The sequence below is a fragment of the Mus caroli genome, unplaced genomic scaffold (assembly GCF_978045245.1).
Source record: "Mus caroli unplaced genomic scaffold, Mus_caroli_1 scaffold_10, whole genome shotgun sequence".
NCBI classification, from domain to species: Eukaryota; Metazoa; Chordata; class Mammalia; order Rodentia; family Muridae; genus Mus; species Mus caroli.
Genome location: NW_028227265.1, coordinates 35,884,650 through 35,904,003, shown reverse-complemented (window position 1 = coordinate 35,904,003; position 19,354 = coordinate 35,884,650).

Here is a 19,354-nt window from a genome sequence, read left to right as displayed (position 1 = left end):
CTTCTTGTGCTTCCTGATGAGTGACCACTAAAGATGGTTTTATTCCACCAGGATGATTTCAGGTGTTAGTTTAAATACAGATTCTTTTTTTTTTTTTTTTTTTTTTTTTGTAAAAGAAAAGCATTAGTTTTGGGACATAAAAATTTACCGATTTAAAATACACAATGCAATGGATTTTAGTGTGTTCAGAGTTGTTCAGCTTTCACCACAATCAACTTTAGAACATTCTTTCCACCCCTGTGAGGGTCCACAGGGGACTTACTCTTTACCCATCAACCCCTATCTCACCACTGCTCTTCTAGCTCTTTAAAGCTATTTCCCCTTTCCATTCTTAGATCTAGGCGTTGATCTACTCTGTCTTTACAGCCTTATGTAGTCGAGATCTATACTCTTATCAGCACTGAATGAAGTTCCTAATTTCTTCAAAGTGTCATCAAAGCAACTCTTTTTGGTTTTTTGTTGGCTGACTGGTTGTTTTTGTCTTGTTTTTGTCTTTTATACTGAGGTCTTCCTACTTGGTATGAAGTGACAGCTCCCTGTAGCACCCATCCGTATTCCCTGCTGAAACTTACTCCTCCTTCAAAGCTGTAGAGTTTATCTCTGGTACCATCCTTTGAAGGCCATTTTTGGTTCTTTTTTTTTTTTTTCTAAATTCTTATATGGAAGACAGTTTATTTAGATAATTTACTTCTTCTAAAAGTTCCAAAAATTCCTATCATTTACATCTGCCTAAAGTTGAAATGAGCGATTTCTTATTGTTTTAAAATCGCCTTTACCGTGTTGGATTCCCTTTCAGCTTTTGTGGGTAAGCATTTCATCTTTCTTTGTTGTGTTACCGAATGAGATTGGACTATTGATCAGAACTTTCAATATATTTTAAAATCAGTTCCCACCTGTGCCATTACTAATGATTCTATTCTAGTATCTCTGGATTTTTGTAAATATGATACTTAATTCATTTTTCCCAATTCTTGCTGTGTTATTTAAGGCAGTGGTTTTCATGAGGACAAGAGAGAAATTGACTATGCAGTTTAGGGATCCCCAAATTGGATCAGTTCTTGTCCCTGTCCAAAGCAGAAAATGCTCATGGTTCTGTCAGCTCAGAGGCCAGAACTATCCTGGGAATTTCTGCTTTCTTACATCTCATACCCTAAAACAGTACTTACCCAAAGGCCATGTAGGAGGGGAGGCCCAAACTTCAGTCCAGACACTCAGCCCTTCCAGCAATCAGCTTTGGAACTGAAAATATCTTGATCTTTTTTATAAAAAAATGGGTTACCTATTCCCCAATTTCAGCCCATTTCCTGAATTATTTTAGGATATCAGTTCTTAATGGTTAAAAGCACAGTAGCCTCAGAGACCATTAAGGATGGATATCAAGGCTCTATGGAGGAAATTAAAGGAATAAAATCTACCTCTGGCCCCGGGTTGATGACATGACATTCTGATCTGCTCCAAGATTAAAACATTATATGCTACGATCTCCTTAAGTGTTAATCCAGCTTGGCTTGTCAATCACTAGGAATCCATCTCTGTCACCAACCTCTATCTCTCTCTCACACACACTCCCACTCCTACCAAAACCTGACTCACCTAAAACGATGTTAAAGAGATGGAGGAATAATGATTCCTCTTCCCAAGATAATGGACTTGTCCTTCCCAGAAGCTCCGCCCTCAATGCAGTCACCTGGAAAGACTCCACTATGCAGCAGTGTAGGCTTTCCTGCGTTACTCAAAGGGTAACATTTTCTATCTGTCCCTCTCCCTCCCCTTCCCCTCTTCCTTTCCCTCCCCCTCCTCCCTTTTCCCCATGCCTCCTCTCCCTCTCCCTCTATCCCTCCCCTCTCCCCACAAGTGACTCCATCCCCAATGTCTTCCCTGTGGCTGCTTACAAATCCTATGGGCTTCATTCTCCTCCTGTCTCTTCCTGTCTTCCTCCTCCAAGCATCTTGCTTTCCCCCTTGTTTCTCTCTCAAGCAGTGATGTATCTGACCTCAAGCTTCCTTTCAAGTCCATGTTTGGAATTATTTTATCAATGAGAATAAAAACCCACAAACGAGAACTGGAAATAGTCTTTTCTCCATATATGTCTTTAACTTGAAATTAATTGGTTTCTTAAAATTTCTGTCATGAAATACCACAGGCAGGGTGACTTACTACCAGATTGTTCTGGAAGCTAGAAGTCCAAGATGAAGATGTGGGAATACCATGCCTTTTAAGCATCCCTCTGCTGGTAGAAGCAATCTTTCCTCTCATCTTCTCATAGTTACTGTGTAAATCAGCTGTTCTCAAACTGTGGGTCACCACACCTTTGGCGGGGAGGTAAGGGGGGGCATGTTGAATGACCCTTTCATGGGAATCTCCTTAGACCATTGGGAAACGTGGTTATTCACATTACAGTATGCAACAATTGTAAAATTGTTATATGAATCACAGTTATGAAGAAGCAACAAAACTAATTTCATGGTTGGGGTCACCACAATGTGAGGAACATTATTAAAGGATTGCAGCATTAGGAAAGTTGAGAACCACTGGTGTAGCTATTTCCTCTGAATGGAAACATTATTACCACCTAAAGAGACCAGAGAAGCTCAGGAAACTCAGAAGATGGGACCGATGAGTCCTCCAAAGTTATAAAAGAAAGAGCCAAGACTCTGATGGGGCTGCCTCCAAATTTGCCAGGATGTATCTTTTATGGGTTGTCACTCATGCTGGGGCAGACTTTTCACCCCTTTAAGTCACCCAAGCTCCTGTAACTACTCATCCAGGTTTCTATTAGGTACCATAATAAGCATAATAAACTCATTGGTTCACCAAGTGAGACCTGAGGAATTCTAGCTTTGATCCATTGATGGTGCATTATCTAGACTCTCAGACAGATAACTGTTGATGTTTCCCAGGAAAGACACACAGGGTGATGATAAGGTGGGTGAGGGAAGAGGGGGGGTAAGATTTCTCCCCTTCATAAGGACACCAGTCATATTGGATCACCATCTCTTACTTCACTCCGTCTTGATTACCCTCTCTAAATAAGACCGTACCGGAGTGGTCAGGATTGATCAGGACTTGACACATAAATTTGGAGCTGGAGACACATAACAGGTTGCATCCTGCAGATCCTCATAACGAATAATACTTTGTTATTGTTATCTCCTAAAATGACTTCCCATTTCAGTTTTTAAATGTCTTTTCTGGGTTATCTAAGAAAGAGAGCCTTTAATTTTCCATACAAATGAAGGATTGCTTTTGGTTTGATAAATCAGTATTTATTTTTGGTAAATTATAGGTATATAACAGGATATTGATGCCATATATACATTTTGGAATTGATTCAAGATGTACTCATGTGTTTATTTGTACATTAAAAGCCAGGCTTTGATCATAGATCCCCTATCACTCCCCACTGTATTTTTGAGACATAGTCTCTCACTTAACCTTACTAGAAGCAGTAATGAGTATTCATACTTTCCTTTTCTTTCCCTGTTCAGATTCTTAGTTTAAACATACAGCTTAGGGATGAGCCATCATTGATAATCAATAAACATTATTTATTATTCCTTTATATAAACAAACACACAGAGATATCAAGAAAAGGGTTTCTTCCCCATCTTTCCGGAATTCCAAGTTGCTTATTCATACACATCCATCACTTCTTACAAATTCTTCCTAGACCTTAAGACAAAATCCTGAAAGCAGTGGTTTTCCACTGCCCTACACATGTGTACACTATACATGGGCTCCATGAGAACAGCAAAACATGTGTGACAGATCCAGAATCTGAAGGGGCGTGTCAACTGCACACAGAATTCTACAAGCACATGACAACTTCAGATGACAACTAACATATAGGACACTCTGAGGGCCTTCATTAAAGGCCCAATCAGGGTTTTCAGGTAAAAAGACTTGACCCAGAATTATATAATGTACATTAAAAGAATTCAGGGGTCTAGGGATTTAGTTCAACATCAGAGCCTATATTCCTCACGCACAAGGTTATAGGATCTGTCACTGGCACCAGAAGTCTTGATCTGGGTGGAATTAAAATGTATGGAAGCATGCAGGTCCATCTCTCATGAATAAGTAACAAAGCTGACTCACAGACAAATATCATTAAACTTAACAAATAGCCCAAAGTGTCACCAATCAGCAGGTTGGAGTCCTTTAGATCTGCTTGGATATTAACTGTGGGTGTACATGCTGGTCTCTGACAGTGTTTGCCTGGAAGGAATGATAGCCAGTAACGTACTGGCCTGGGGACCCTTTGCCCCTTGACCTCAGCCAGGATGTCAGCCCCATAGCTGTGACCCTTGGCCCAGTCTTCAAACTGGAGAGCCATAGGAACTCTTCTGGTGACCACAACATGAGATTCTGTTCTCTGACTCCTTGCAGCCTTTTATCAGCTCTCATCATCTCTTTACTCCCACCTCCTTCTCCCTGCCCTGGACACCCTGGAACATCTGATATTGCTCAGAATGGGGGAACCCAGAGATCCACTGGGTATAGCTGTAATCACACAACTGCAGGCATCCACTCTTACAGGGACAGGACCCCAAGAGACAGGATCCTCAAAGAGAATCAGCAAGCTTTCTGCTGCAGTCACCCCATATAGTACTTCCTAAAAGACTTGAGCCTATGGATGTTGCCTACAGTTAGGCCCCAGGCCTCCCTGGGCAGCCATTTCCTTAGCTGTCCAGCAGCCAGACTAAGGCCTCCACTAAATCATTTCTTCAATAGTCAAGAAGCAGCTACCAGTACTTTGCACTGAGAAGCCAGGTCCCGAGGCTCAGAAGAAAAGAGCCCAGCACAGAGGATTGGGAGTCAGGCAGTACCGGGTAGTGCTGTAGCCAACTGGTCTACCTTTATGTCCGCACCAGGAGCTGCAGGGTCTTCAGCTGCCTGTAGTTTTCAGTCTCTGTGATTCTACTGCCCTTCTCTGAAGCCTGCTTACTCAAGACACACATACACATAGACATCAGTATCTTTTCCACTGTCACCTTTCCACTGTCTTCTCCTGTCCATGCTTTCTTAGTGTTACCACCTCAACCAGCACTAGTTAATGTAGGCAAAGAAAGATGGCTCTAGGGTCGCTATTGAACTTGGTGTTACAACATTATGACAGGTAGGTCAGGAAATGTCTCCCAAACAACTCACTCAAGGAGTCTAAGCAAGCTACCTATATAGCCTGAGGAGGTATATGTTTGTGAATCTTTCAATCACATCATGTAGGCTTGTGTTTTGGACCCTTAATGGCCATGCCATTCATCAAAGTAATTCCCTCCACTAGAGGAAGTGAGAACCCTTTGTCCAAAACAGAAATGCTTCATCAAGTCAGAAACATTTTTTTAAAGGAAAGAAAAAAAAGAAAAAAAATTCTGGTACAAACATTTTCAAACAGTCCTAGCATGGACTGTGTCTTGGATAGCTAAATGAGCAGCTGCAAATTCCTATCTCAAGATCTTTGTAGAGGGTTGAAGATTCCTGGTGCTGACATAAGGGTAGACCAGTTGGCTATTAGGCTGGCAGTCCTTTTTCTCTAGGTGACTTCAGCACCTAGACTTAAATTATCTTACACCCCAAATCTCTGCTCTCTTAACTGGAAAATGCTCATCAGAAAGAGTGTTTATAAATATACATTGAAAAATTATTATTCATTTCAACATTGCTTTTCCTGGAATTTAACAGTGCTTTCTATCTATCCAATGTTCAGGTGGGTCCCCCTGAGCCACCTCAAAACTATGCCCTGTCCCAATCTTGCATCTTTTTTTTTAAAAATCTACTTTTAAAGGGGAAAACCTTTTGAGAACACTCAGCTTTGGATAGTTCTCTTATGTGGGGAAATCTTCCCTGTATCGACAATGGTTTGTCCCTTTGCCTAATCCTTCCCAGGCCCCACACTCTCAACAGTCAGGTAATACTATCTGAAGCTCTACAAGCTGTATCATCTCTGTTGCAACTCTTCAATTCTGAGGTTATAGCATAAAGGTTGCCATGGCTGAGTTCTAGTATAATTACCTTGATGATCGGTGAAATTGCATTCAAATTCATATAATTTTTTCTTGCTCACAAAATATTCTTTAACAATTTTTTGACCATTGGGAAATGGGAAAAAAAAAATCTTAGCTCAGGCAAAAATGTCAGCAGGCTAAGGTGTTGAACAAGCAAGCCCCTCCTCTGCATAATGAACAACCTGAGTGTAGAAATAAAGGTACATAGACTTATTTTTAACCTAAGGTTCATTTCACTATGGATACAAAGAGAGGTAAAGACCATGGGACAGCAGGTGCCCATCATAATGAAATATACCATGTATAGCTTCAGCATAAAGGAAGAGAGAAATTATGGTAGTAAGGTTGGACTATTTCATCTGATGACATTCCTAATACCAGTTATCTGAAGACTATTGCCTGTACAAATTCTCACAGCTCTCTGACACTTAGTGTCCAAAACCACAATTCAGTTCTGTCCTTTTTTTTGCCTGGAGTTAGCATTACACTCTACAGTTATGGGACTTAGCCTCACAGAATGCCCCTACTTAAGATGATAACAACAGGTTCCAAGCCAGCTATACTTCTGACAGTAGCTAGAAACTAATAGTTCCCACAACCTCTTCCTCAGGTTCTGTGTTTGCCAGGTGCTCTCCCAGGACACAAGGAGGCACTCCACATGCAGTTCCTGGCTTGTTAAAAGGGAGATAAGTGGGCAGCCAGATGAAAGGTAGGACAAAGTCTAGAAGTGTCTAAGTGCAGGAGTCTCTACTCTTTGGAATTATGGATCTTTACTCTTCCAGCGTGTGACTATATGTACCAACTCAAAGGTTCACTGAATGTCATCATTTGGGGGGCTATGGGACCATTTGAGGGGTTTTCTTATGCAGATACGATAAGTTAAATCATTTAGACTGATGATTTAATTAAATTTTCACATTTTCCATATTGTCCAGAGAAGATGGGGGCAGCTAAAGGTGAATGTTTCAAGCTTCAAATCAAGGCAAGCTAATTCTGCTGACTAGCCCCCATCAGTGGCTCTCTGGGAATAGCTTCATTAAAACAAAGTATGTTCCTATCATCCTTACCACACAGAAAATCCCAAGAGCTAGTAACTCTATGCCAGGAGTCCCCATCAGGGACAAGAACCAATACCTTTCTTATTATCTATCACGAGTAGCTAATAACACAATTTTGGATAACTTGGGTTAAAATCCCAGCTCCACCATTTCCTTGCTTGGCCTTGGGCAAGAAACTGAACACCAGGGTGTATTTGTCTGCAAGAAACAGAAAAGAGAACTCACACTTGTCAAAAAGCCTTAACATAATGAGTCCAACACTGGTACAATAACTCAGCATTGCAATTGAGGTCACACTTTTTCTGTTCCGTGCTCCTGACATTAGAACCCTTGGCTTTCCATCTTTGTGCCTGTCATCTATGGTTGGAAATGGAGCTTTGGTTATCACACCTGCCATGGTTAATCTGGGAACAGGGGCACAGAGGAAATGCCAGCCTCACCTCTTAAACACTGTTCCTTCTCACCCCATTTCACATACAGTTAAGGTAAATTTAGTATGCTGTGGAGCAATATGTGTATATGGGCATGTGTATATGTGCATGACTACATGTCTCTGTGTATATATGTGTGTATGGGTGTGCATATCTGAATGTGTCTGTGCGTGTTTGTGTATAACTGTATATCTTACCTGTAACTTACCAGGCATCTTACCTGTAACTCTCCCATACACGACTAGATCTGAGTTTTATGGTCATCCTAATTATAAGGGCAGTCTTTACCTGAGGAATGGGAGAAGGAAATTGAGAATGGCTTGAAACTTCTCCACCACATTATCTACATCACAGACTGCTCTGAGGACACGTGAGACAAAGTGTACAAAGTATGGACATATAAGTGCTCAGTCGCTGAAGCTACTGCTATTAATCAGATAAACATGTCTTCTCAGAGCTATAAATCTCCTCCCTGGCTAGTGTGAAAACTGTAGCTTCTCAGATGAGGTCAGAGAACCTAATAACCTCACTTCAAAGTACCCCAATTCACATACAGTTAAGGTAAATTTAGTATGCTGTGGAGCACTATGTGTATATGGGCATGTGTATATGTGCATGACTACGTGTCTCTGTGTATATGTGTGTGTATGGGTGTGCATATCTGTATGTGTCTGTGTGTGTTTGTGTATAACTGTATATCTCTAGATATGTGTGCTTATATATGCCTCTGTGTATGTGTATGTCTCTGAATATATATGTATAGATATATGTTTGTATATGCATGTGTTGCATGTGTGTATGTATATTGGCATGGTATGTGTATATGTGTGCACATTATGTTACTGATATATACTATCTAAATTGTACACCCATATATTTGCATGAGGAATGAGCACATCTTGATAATGATAGCTATGCTTATCCTCTGCGTGTTACATTAGCTAACTCACACACTTCCACTTTCTGCAGGCTGAAAGCCTGAATCATCCTTTACTCTCCCTTCCCTTCTCCCAGTCAGTGGACAGTTCCTGCAGTCTGAGTACCACACTGTGTCTGCCATTTGTTCTTTCCTGCGTCCGCCTACAACCTTTATCACCTCTTGTCCAGAGGAAAGCAATGATCCACGAGCATTCTCTTGTCTCCACTTGTTCTGCCCCCTCTGGAAGTAATCCATTCTCACCTTCTTGCCAGAGTTATCTTCCTGAAGCAAAGCTCTGATTGTCTCATTTCCTTGCTCAAAAACTTTGAAAGACTTCTTATTGCTTTGAAGGTAATGTTATTCACCTGCCACACACAGGTTCTCTCCTGGCTTCTCTTTTCCTTACACATTTGACTTAGGAAATGTTTCTAAGTTTGATGAGCATCGCTTGATGGCAGAGGACCTTCTGGCTTCAATCTCTAGCATTCGAAAGATGTTTTCTGACTAAATCCCTTCCTCTGCCTTCCCTACATTTGCCTTAGTTCATCTCATTAGAGCCATCTCTGCTCCTCTGCATCCTACACACAGGGATGATGGTACTTTCCATCTTCAGTTACACGGGCGCACTGCCTTATACAAGACGATAGGAAGCCTATCATTTTATGAACCATAATTTGTGTAAATATATCTTATTAAATCAATAAAGCAGTCAATAATTCCCCCTGATATTTTCCTGGTTCTCGGATATGCTGACAACTGACAAGCAAATTGGAAAGGAAACATGTTTCTTTGGGCCAGCAGGCTCAGCCTCTGGACTGAACACACAAGGGATCCAGTTGGGGTTCAGATTGGTTCTTCCTTCCTCTTTATAGCAATGTGCTGTGCTGCACCACAGGGAAAGGATCCATTAGAGCTGTCATCAGGCACTGGACTGGGCATGTACCATTTTGTTCTCCAGCTAAGCTCCTAGTAGCTTTATGAGGTGGGCATTCGAACTATTTCTGTTCGTTTTTAGCAGAGATGACTCAGAGACAAGTATGCCCTGAAGGTCACAGAGCTGTGATTCCAAGACAAACCAGACTCTGAAATGCTAGCCAGAGCTCTTGAGATCACACACAGGAGCTGGACTTCGACTATTACCGGGGGAAATGCTATAGAATGCATTTGTGCAGGGCTAGCTACTCCATCTGTGCAAATCTCTCCCAGTGGAGCGACCTAAGGGTCATGCTAGACAATGGTGCTCACAAAAACATCTCTCTTCATTCTCTCCATTCACATCTGGAAATAAGACTTAGAAAAATAAGTTCAGTCACAATCTGTCATCTGACATGAGTCTTGGGGTTTCCCCCTTTCCATTATTAAAGCTTCCCTCGTTTCTCAGCAATGGTGCACTTTACATCTTTGACATTGTATATCTGTCTCCTGTTTACATACCTAATTCTTAAAACCAGACTACAAAAACTAGGCGATGGTACTCAGTTCCTTCCAGAGAATGGAATCATCGTGAGGCTGTTCCATGCACTATGAGAGCATTGGAGTGGCCAAGATATTTCACTCACATTCCAGAAGAAAAGTTCTTTGAAAAGTAAAAAAATTATCTGTTGAATACCTGCTTTATTCTAGGCTCTGTGATAAGTAAGCCCCCCCCCCCAACACAACACACAGCCCTCCAACAATCCTGTGACTGGGCCCTCTGAACATCCTCATTTTTTAAGACCTAAAGTCTAAGGTCCCATAGAAAAACACACAGCAAACAGAAGAGCTAGGATTTGACCAAGATTCCCCCAAAACTCATGTCCAGACAGAAGAAAGGGGTAGCATAGCACTAAAGCAGAGACTCAGAGAACCATAGATGTATGAGATATTTTGGATCAGCCATGCTCCACACAGAAGAACCAATGAACTGGCTGCCAAAGTCTACCAGGTGATGGTCATGGGAAGCACGTGTGGAATGGCCAGATGAAGGCAAGGGGAATGAGACAATAGGGTGTGGTAAAGAACGAAGCCAGAAGTGTAGAAAGTGGAAGAGGAGGAGGCAGCCATCTGGTGGATGTGATAAAAAGTCCTGTTACCAGACAAGCAAATTTGCACATCTTGTCTTTCAGGACTGGGAAACCCTGTGCAAGGAATAGTCTAGTTGAACTTGATCTATGGAGAAGACTGGCTTGAGTATATCAGCCAAGGGACTGAGTGTGAATGTATCCAGGACATCAGTCCTGCCAGGCTGGGAAGTGAGCCCCATTTGGATCCACATAAACAGTAGCGAGCATGCTAGGAGTAGAGCAGTGTCAACAGTCCCTAATCAGGGCCAGCACACACTGCCACATTGAAAGTCACCCACAGACATGGCTGTTTATGAAGTTTTTAACGATATCTTGACTTCTAAAATATAGTATCCCTTTGGTTTTTGCCATCCCCAGTATTGTCTAAACTCTAGAACTAAATAAAGAATTGTCCTCATGCTTCATGTGAACTTGTACTGACCTATATGAGAGACAGGGCAGATTCAGAGAGTGCAGTATCTGCTAGCAACCCCGCTGAGTATATATAAAAACTTGTCTATATATAATACAGCTATAGATGCATATATATATAAAGCACATAAATATATGTGTAGATGAACATATGTGCAAAGAGGCAGCTGCTGTCATCACCGAACCACAGGTATGTCATACCACAGAGTAGCTAGATCTCTCAGGAACCCTGGGCTTCTGCAACACTGTTCTTAGGAACAGAAAGACTTATTGCAACTTGTGGTCAAATGCAAGCTTCCTCTTCAAGATAGCTTCACATTTCTTGACAGATCTCAGAATCATCCCTGGGAAGGTAGCCAAGGAATTAACAGTGCAGGTTAAGTGTTGCAGCTAAGACTTTCAACTTGCCCTACTATGTGGTTGTTTTGAAGAAAAAAGCCCTCTCCCTCTCCTCCTCCCCCTCCCCCTCCCCCCTCTCCTCCCTCTCTCCTCCCCCTCTCCCCTTCTCCCCTCCCCCTCCCCCTCTCCCACTTTTCCCTCCCTCCCTTTCTTTCCCTCCCCCTTTCTTTCTCCCCATTTTTCTCTGACTAGTTTCCTGACTACAAAATGAACACTTCTTCACAGGATTCCAATTCCCCATCTACTGTTCCATTTCCTCCCACTGGAAATGTTCCATTTCCTCGCACTGACCAGCTCTTCACAAGGGACGCCATGCATACCCTTGTTCTGTTTCTTAATTATTTAATGTGCTCGCAGTCAATTTTCTGGACCTGGAGAGAGTGCCATGCAGGGTCCCTGGGCACTCTCAGAGTGCTCTTCTGGAAGCCAATGCCTCGCGCCTGGCCCTTGGGTGAGGGTAAAATCTGCTGGGTCTCTCATTGCCTCACCCTGAAGTTCACCACTGCAATTATCTTGCCAATAGCCTAGGACTCGGTACAGATAAAGTTTTGAGCAAGATGCTTTGCAGTTTTAAAGCATATCTCTAAGCTGTAAGTAGCTCATTTTATGTCATGGCTACAGTAAATAACCCAAGCACCCTTGCTCTGATCTGTCTTTGTGGGTATCTTTGTGTATCAGTCACAAAAGTTGTTTGCACTTCAAATAATTTAGCACATGTGTTTATAAAACCTGCCTGAATTTGGGGTGTAACTCTATGGTCAAGTGATTACTTAGCATGCACAGGGTTCTAGGTTCAAGTCCCAACAACAACCACAGAGAAAGAGAAAGAGAAAGGGGAGAGGAGAGAGAGAGGGAGAGAGAGAGAGAGAGAGAGAGAGAGAGAGAGAGAGAGAGAGAGAGAGAGAGAGAGAGAGAGAGATATTGAGATTTGTGTTCCAGGAACTAGTAAATTAACCCAACAAACATTCATTGTGTACCTACCATGTACAAAACACAGCTCTGGAACAGACAAGCCACTCCTTCAACTATTTTGTAAATAAAGTTTTATTAAAACAACATCATCATTCATTTCATATGGTCTTTAACTATTGTCAAACTAAAATGACACAGAGTGCTGGAAACAGAGACCTCAAAGCCCCAAACCAGTAATGTGTTTACTTCTGGGTCTGGGCTTCATGCCAGGCACTTTGCAGTAAGCTTTCTAGCTATTCCAGCTCTCAAGGTGTTCAATGTCAATCTCTACTTGAACCTTTTACCAAACATTGTGGACCTCTTTATGCGCCATCCCAATGTTCTTTGATATTTTCATATAAACCTCTTTTTCTACAGTGCCTCTACTCTTTTACATCATCACTGGCCCCTAGACCCTGAGTCTTGGCAACCTTGGACCTTCCTGAGCTAGGCATGAAGTGACCATGTGTCCCTCTTACCCATTTCTCAAATCTGCCTCCTCTACCCCTCAGTGTTATCATGCCGACCTTAGACTCCTGCAAGGACCAGTAAAGATGGTATCCTTTCCACATATGGAGTCCTTTCTCAGTGAATGGAGGAGACGCTGCCAAGCAAGAAACACAAGCTACAGAGCAGGCCTTACTTCTCCAGTAAAGTGACAGCACTGTCTGAGGAGTTGCTCCAACTACGACTGCTACTCCAGGCAGAGTTCTAGATGCCTGATCTAGATCTGTCCAGTGGCATTCATTATAAAGCTTATAAAATTTCAATTATAAAACCTAGGAGGTAAGCACACTCTCACCCCCAAGCTACTGATGGAGAAATCAGAGAAATTGAGACTAGATGAAATTTAGTAATGTGCCCAAGGTCACAAGCAAGCAGGGTGTGGGGCTAGAGATAAACCCAGGCAACTGGCCCACCCAAGCCAGTTTGTCAGACATTTGTGCTGACCTGGCTTCCCTAAGCTTTATCTGTCATGCTAGGGTCACCAACACACAAGCCAAAGCCGGCTCATAGGACAACTTCCTCATGGGGTGGACCACCTATTAACAGAATATAGAGAATTCTCTGGAACGGAGTTTAGCCAGTTTAGACTGGCTTACAGAGCTTCTCCCCCACGTCAGGAATGAACACCAGGGCCTCTCATAGGAAGAACTCCCACACTGCAGAGCTGCCCTTGTGGAAGATGTCGGGATGGGACTGAGTAGCTAAGGCAACTATAACCTTAGACAGGCTTTCTCCTGCATTGGTCTGAGATGAAATCCATTATTGAGTTACCTCTCTGTCCCTAGATCTGTCACTCTACAAGCTTTTATTGTGAATAGCAACATACTTAAATATTCAGCAAGCACCCTGCAGAGCACTAGATACTGAAGGCACATGCAAAGGTCACGCTTTCAACTGCCTCCCTACTCTCTAGAACATACAAGATTCCCCAAATCTGCACTCTTGATAGAACAGTGCTTTAAACTTAAAATATGTTTTGTTCTGTTTTCTGCATGATTGACTTTTTCTTGTCTTTGTTGGATAAAAATCAGAAGCAAAAGGTAAGTAAAATAGTCCATTCAATTCAGTTCAGTTTAATTTAATTCAATTTAATTCAATTTAATTCAATTCAATTGATCTGAACCAAATATATGAGTTTGCTTTACTGAAATCTCCATGCTTAATGTTGAAAGCCAATGAATTTTCAACACTGAAAACAAAGGATTGCCAACCAATTCCTACCCTCAAGAAGCTATCAGTTTAATGGGATAAATTTCAACCAGTGAGATTTTATTTATTTTACATAAATATAACTCTGTTAATGATATATCCTTCCATTTCTGTTACATAACAAAATATCCAAGGCTGGGTGTTTTATAAATCAAAGAAGTTGATTCAGCTCATAGTTTGGAAGACCGGAAGTCTAAGACAGGCTGGTCCCATCCGTTTGTCCTCTAGTGAGGACCATCATAATACTGCAGAGATGTCTTTGTAGAAGAGGTGGGGGGGCACAGGAAAGTGAACCAAGAGACTGGTGACATGGTAAAGCAAGAAGCCATTGACCAAAGAGACATGAATCTCACTCGTTTATAAGAACTTGCTCTCTGAGGAACTAGGGTACTCTACAAGACTAGTACTAAGATGTAAGAGGAGTTCCTTTCTAGAATGGTTCTTCCCAATGACCTCTTAACATCTGCAGACAGGGTTCCAAAGCACTAACCTTTCGAGGACAAGCCAAGCCAAAGCAGCTCTACCATGTTCCATAAGAGAGAAACATAAGGGAAAGGACGGTAAATGCTGCTCGGAGGGCCCCTAGGTGCTTGATACCCTGTTTGGTGCTGCTAAGTCTCCTGCTGTCACTTGTACTTCTCACTACAACCCTGTAAGGCGGGAATTATTAGCTTCATATTACAAATAAGAAAGTTAAAGGCATCCAGAGAAATTAGACAGCCTTCCTTAGAAGGAGAAAACTGGGATTTCATCCTAAATTATTCAGACTCCAAGGCCCATCATTTGGCCCCAAAGAGCGAATGCGATGATAATGGTGATCATTTGGGCCTGTGCATTCCAAGCATAGAGGAGAACATGGAAGAATATCCCGTAGCTGGGAGGATAAAGTGGATACCAGCAGTAGAAAGCAGAAGATGTGGAATGTCTTGCACAGTTGGGGAACATGTGATAGCCACTGGCTTACCATAAATGTAGCTTCCCCCAAATATATAGAACATAAAAATGGATTTAAGAATCTCTAAGGTTTTCTGATTTTCAAGCCAAATCATGTTCATCTCCCTCAAGACTGCTTCTATAATCTTTGTAGCACAGCAGAACCTTGTACAATGTTGAAGTAAGCCAAATATTGACTCCCAGGGCTGAGCACTCGTCCTTGGGGCTGTTCTTCATACTCTGGTGATAGAGCTAGCAGGGACTCCGCAGCCCTCTAGCTAATCACGCCTCCCTCCAAGAGAGTAGCTATTGCCTCGCATCTGAGCCTCATCAAAGGAGAACCAAATCAGTCTGCGGGCATTCTGCCGGGATTGGTATGGTGCGTGTTGCATTAATAGAATGTTTGAAGTTCAGGCTTCAGACAGTTGCTTCCATTTGCTGTACTTTATCCTAAGAGATTTCAGAGCATCAACGGCTAGGAAGAACAGTGTGAGCCTACTTGCCAGATGAAATGTGAGAGATAAGGGACAAGGCAGGGAGAGGAGAGCCCAATCCATGCTTTCAGTAATAACATACGTTTCCACGTTGTCTAGAGATGGTGTCTTATGAACAAGAACACTCAAGGTTACTGGGAGGGAATGAACATAAGTGAACCTGGTTACGTTGCCAGAATTCTATAGAATTATGTCAACTGTAACCTCTAAGGTCAAAAGGAAGAAACTAAAGAGAATCTGTCTCTTGTTTTTTTTTTTTCTATCTAGAGAATCTGGAGTTGGGAGGTGGGGGTTGATTGCAAATACTTAACCAAGGTCATGCAGATGGGAGAGTGGGTGGGTGGGGCGCTCTGAAGTGCCCTGGTTTCAGCCCAGGGTCCATTCATGTTACATGCCATCTTCTGGGAGACTGACTGAGCAAACGGGTTTAAAATGTCTGAAAGTGGCTGTATGGAAGCTGTAAGGAGGACAACCAACCATGTGACATGGGCTTTGAGGGACACACAGGGGTGCAATGGCACACAGTAGAGGACACTGCAAAGACTCTGGGGTGTCCAGAGTATGCCAAGCCTGGCATGTCAGCATCCGAAAAAGAAGTAAGCAGATTCTTGCCCTAAATATTGCTATAAACGTAAAATGAAATCCCCCTTCCCGGAAGAAATGTAAGTCCTTACAGAGACAAGAAATCAAAACCTTGCTGTTTGGGTTAGTGTTTAAAGAAACCAGCATGCTCCTTGAAAGGTTAAAGAGAAAAGAAAGCTCCCCCCTCCTTGCCTTCCCACTTAAGATGGATGGGTCCTGCTGGCAGTGATAAACATTCATGAAGCACCCTAAGGGCTTTGTCCCTGGCAGCATAGCCAGGCCATGACAGAATGGGAGGTATCGAATCCAGCTTCCCTAGAGCTTTGTCCACGCACCAGTGAGGGCTACACAATGGGAGTCCTGAGTCACCTCCCTAATCAAGCACAGCTCACTGGCCCTCCGCCAAGCTCCCTCAACCTGAATGAGACACAGGCAAAGGCGGCAGCTAACGTTGGAGAGCATTTCTGAACCCAGTCCAGACGAAAGGCATAGAGCCCCTGCTCAGCACAACAGGAGGGCCCAGATGCAAAGCGACGCATGCGCGCGAAAACGAACTGAACTCGTTCAGGTCCAGTTGGTAGGGTAATTTTCGTTTAGAATAAATGAAATTAAAATAAAGGACAAAAGCATTTGCAAAAACTCTGTGGCCTGTGCTCACCTTTCTGTTTTAATCCACACCAACACACACTGAGCCAGGGAAGGGAGCAGGTGAGATTTGTCTGCAGTACTCCCCAACCCTCCATCTCCCAGTCTCATTTCATATCCTGCATTAGCTCCATCAAACCTAACTTTTACCCATGATCGCACATACTTCTGTTTCATCCCTTCCTTGCTCCCACTTACCTCTGCTAGATCCAGCTGATAGTGACTGTCTCCAGTGCTCAGCAGTATAGCGGATGGATCACGTAATAAAGGTAGGTTCTTGCAAGACAGGCTGTCCTTCTAGGATAACGCATTTGAAGTTTTGTTGTTGTTTGTTTGCTTGTTGTTTGTTTTTCAATTCCAAGCCATCCTACTTCCTAGGCAGGCACTCTACCAAGTCCCCAAGATCATATGCTTGCTTGTAGCCATATGCTATGGCCCCCAAGGCTAGATAATAAGAAACCTGCTGTTCGTTATCAGCTCTCTCAGAATGCTCACTGACAGATGACAGATTTGGGCACCCAGATGCAATTCTGTGAAAAACCCAAACCACTTGGACAGGCCAAGTGTTATAAACTGGTCCTGTCCAGTTGACAAGTGTGGGTAATCCAGGCACTGACATCAGCTGTCCTCAATGTATCTTGGATATTCGCCAAGTCGAGCCTTCCAATGACTCCAACCCTGGCTTCTCTGTTTTAAAACTGCATGACAGATCTCAGGTAAAACACACACACATACAGAGAGAGAGAGAGAGAGAGAGAGAGAGAGAGAGAGAGAGAGAGAGAGAGAGAGAGAGAGCTGAGCTTAGTGTGTCCACAGAACCAAGAGAGGCAATGGCTTGGTGTTTGGAGACATTGAGTTTGGAGGTTGTTTCTAATGTAATTGGTTAGGACAGTGTTCTAAAAGACATTTAACAAAGTAAAACCATAAGAGGATTTCTGTTCCTGTGGTCCTTGATTCAGTGACAGATTCTAGGAATGTCACTGTTTTGTTTGATAATTATCCAGTCATTCATTTGCTAATTTGCACCTCTGTAAAAGATGTTGTGCCAGAAGCCCTCAGCACAGCAAGGGAGATCAAAACAAGCCCAAGATGCTCTACTTTATCATAGCAAGGGACAACTCTACAATTGATCAGAAAGTAAAGGTCTGAGAGAAAACTGCAGGTGGTAAGGTTGGCTGTGAAGGTTGGAACCTGAACCTGTCACAGGCCTTCTTCTCAGGACAGTCTTCTGGGTGGCAACCAGGAGCTGGTTCCCAAGGCCCCAGGCTCATATGGTCTACATTCTTCACATCAGACAAACTGTCCGTTGCTCAAAGCTGCAAGCTCAGTACTTTGTAGAGACCAGAGACTAGGATATGCAGGAACCAGGACTAAATAAACCTCCAGGGGATCCAAAGTGCATGTTTTTATACATAAAGTGCAGATCCAATGCATTTAGATGCTGTACTGAAGGCCACACATCCACCACCCATAAGCACTGATGGACCCAGAAAGGCATTAGATGAAAGAGCTCAAGCATAGCTCAGAGCTAATGGGCGAAAACAATGAATGAATCTCTTTTCAACCTCAAGGGAGGGGCTCCAGTTGGAGCTAGATGAGGTTCTCCTGTCTCAGTTCTCAGTTCTCCCAAAACTGAACCTGGGTTCCTGTCTTTGCTGGTAATCTGTAGCGTAAACTTCCTCAATAATCAGATGGAAGGGTTGAAGGGGGATCTGGTTCTCATATGTAGGTCGTCAACTTCAAACAGGATTTAGATGGAGTTCTAATGGTCTAAATGTCTTTCCGGCAGTGGGTGTGACTCAAATCGCTGTGCTGAGAACCTGGAAACGTGTTTTCAAGTTTCGGTCATGAATTACCGTCTCTGATATCAGGCTTTCTTGGTGTATGTTGAAATGTAACACATGTTGATTTAGCCTCATGAATAAAACTGAAAAGGGGAACACTCTTCAGACTTTCTTCTCTTTCTTCTTCAGGATGCAATGTCTCTTCACTCCACAGCACCATAAATTCACTCCAGTGGGCTGGGAAAACAATGTTCCGCTTCTCATCAATGTTTAAACAGCTCACTTAGAGCCTGTATTTTACTCCGTACAAGAAGCCATGAGGCTCGGAAAAAAAAATGACTAGCTCGCCAACTATCAAGTTGAATGTGCTCAGCTTTTAATTTGAGGAGACACCAGTAGTTTATTTAGAATAATATGAAACTTCACAAGAATGAAAGGCCCCATAGCCTAGGTTTGAGATGTGCTGTCCTATTCACCACCAATATTTCCCTAACTCTGGGGTTAAGGGCTAGAAAGGACACCATGTGCTAGCATTGGGTGTGGTCAGGCCATTTAGTTCAGTTATGACACCTTCTCCATCTACCTGGGAGCTACCACTCCTCGCCTTGTTCTTTAGCTAAGATGATGTCACCAGACAGGGTGCTCCCTGTCATCCTCCTTGCTTCTGGATCCCCCATCTTCCTAAGTACTTAGAACCTTCTGGAATCCCACAGATCACAGCCCATGGACTGCATCCCTTTTGCCTTTAGTGAGTCTTTTCATGGGAAACTCTGACCTAAAACCATACATCTCCTTCTGCCCTTACCAAAATAACAGCACAGATGTTCTAGGTTATGTCAGCTCCCTGAGCTGTCGAAGACACTTGGATGGTGTGGCCACACCCCTCAGACTCCCTCTCTCAGTCACTCTGCTCTTAAAATAGTTGCATAGGAACGGTCAGGGGACATGGTAGATTGTTGTGCA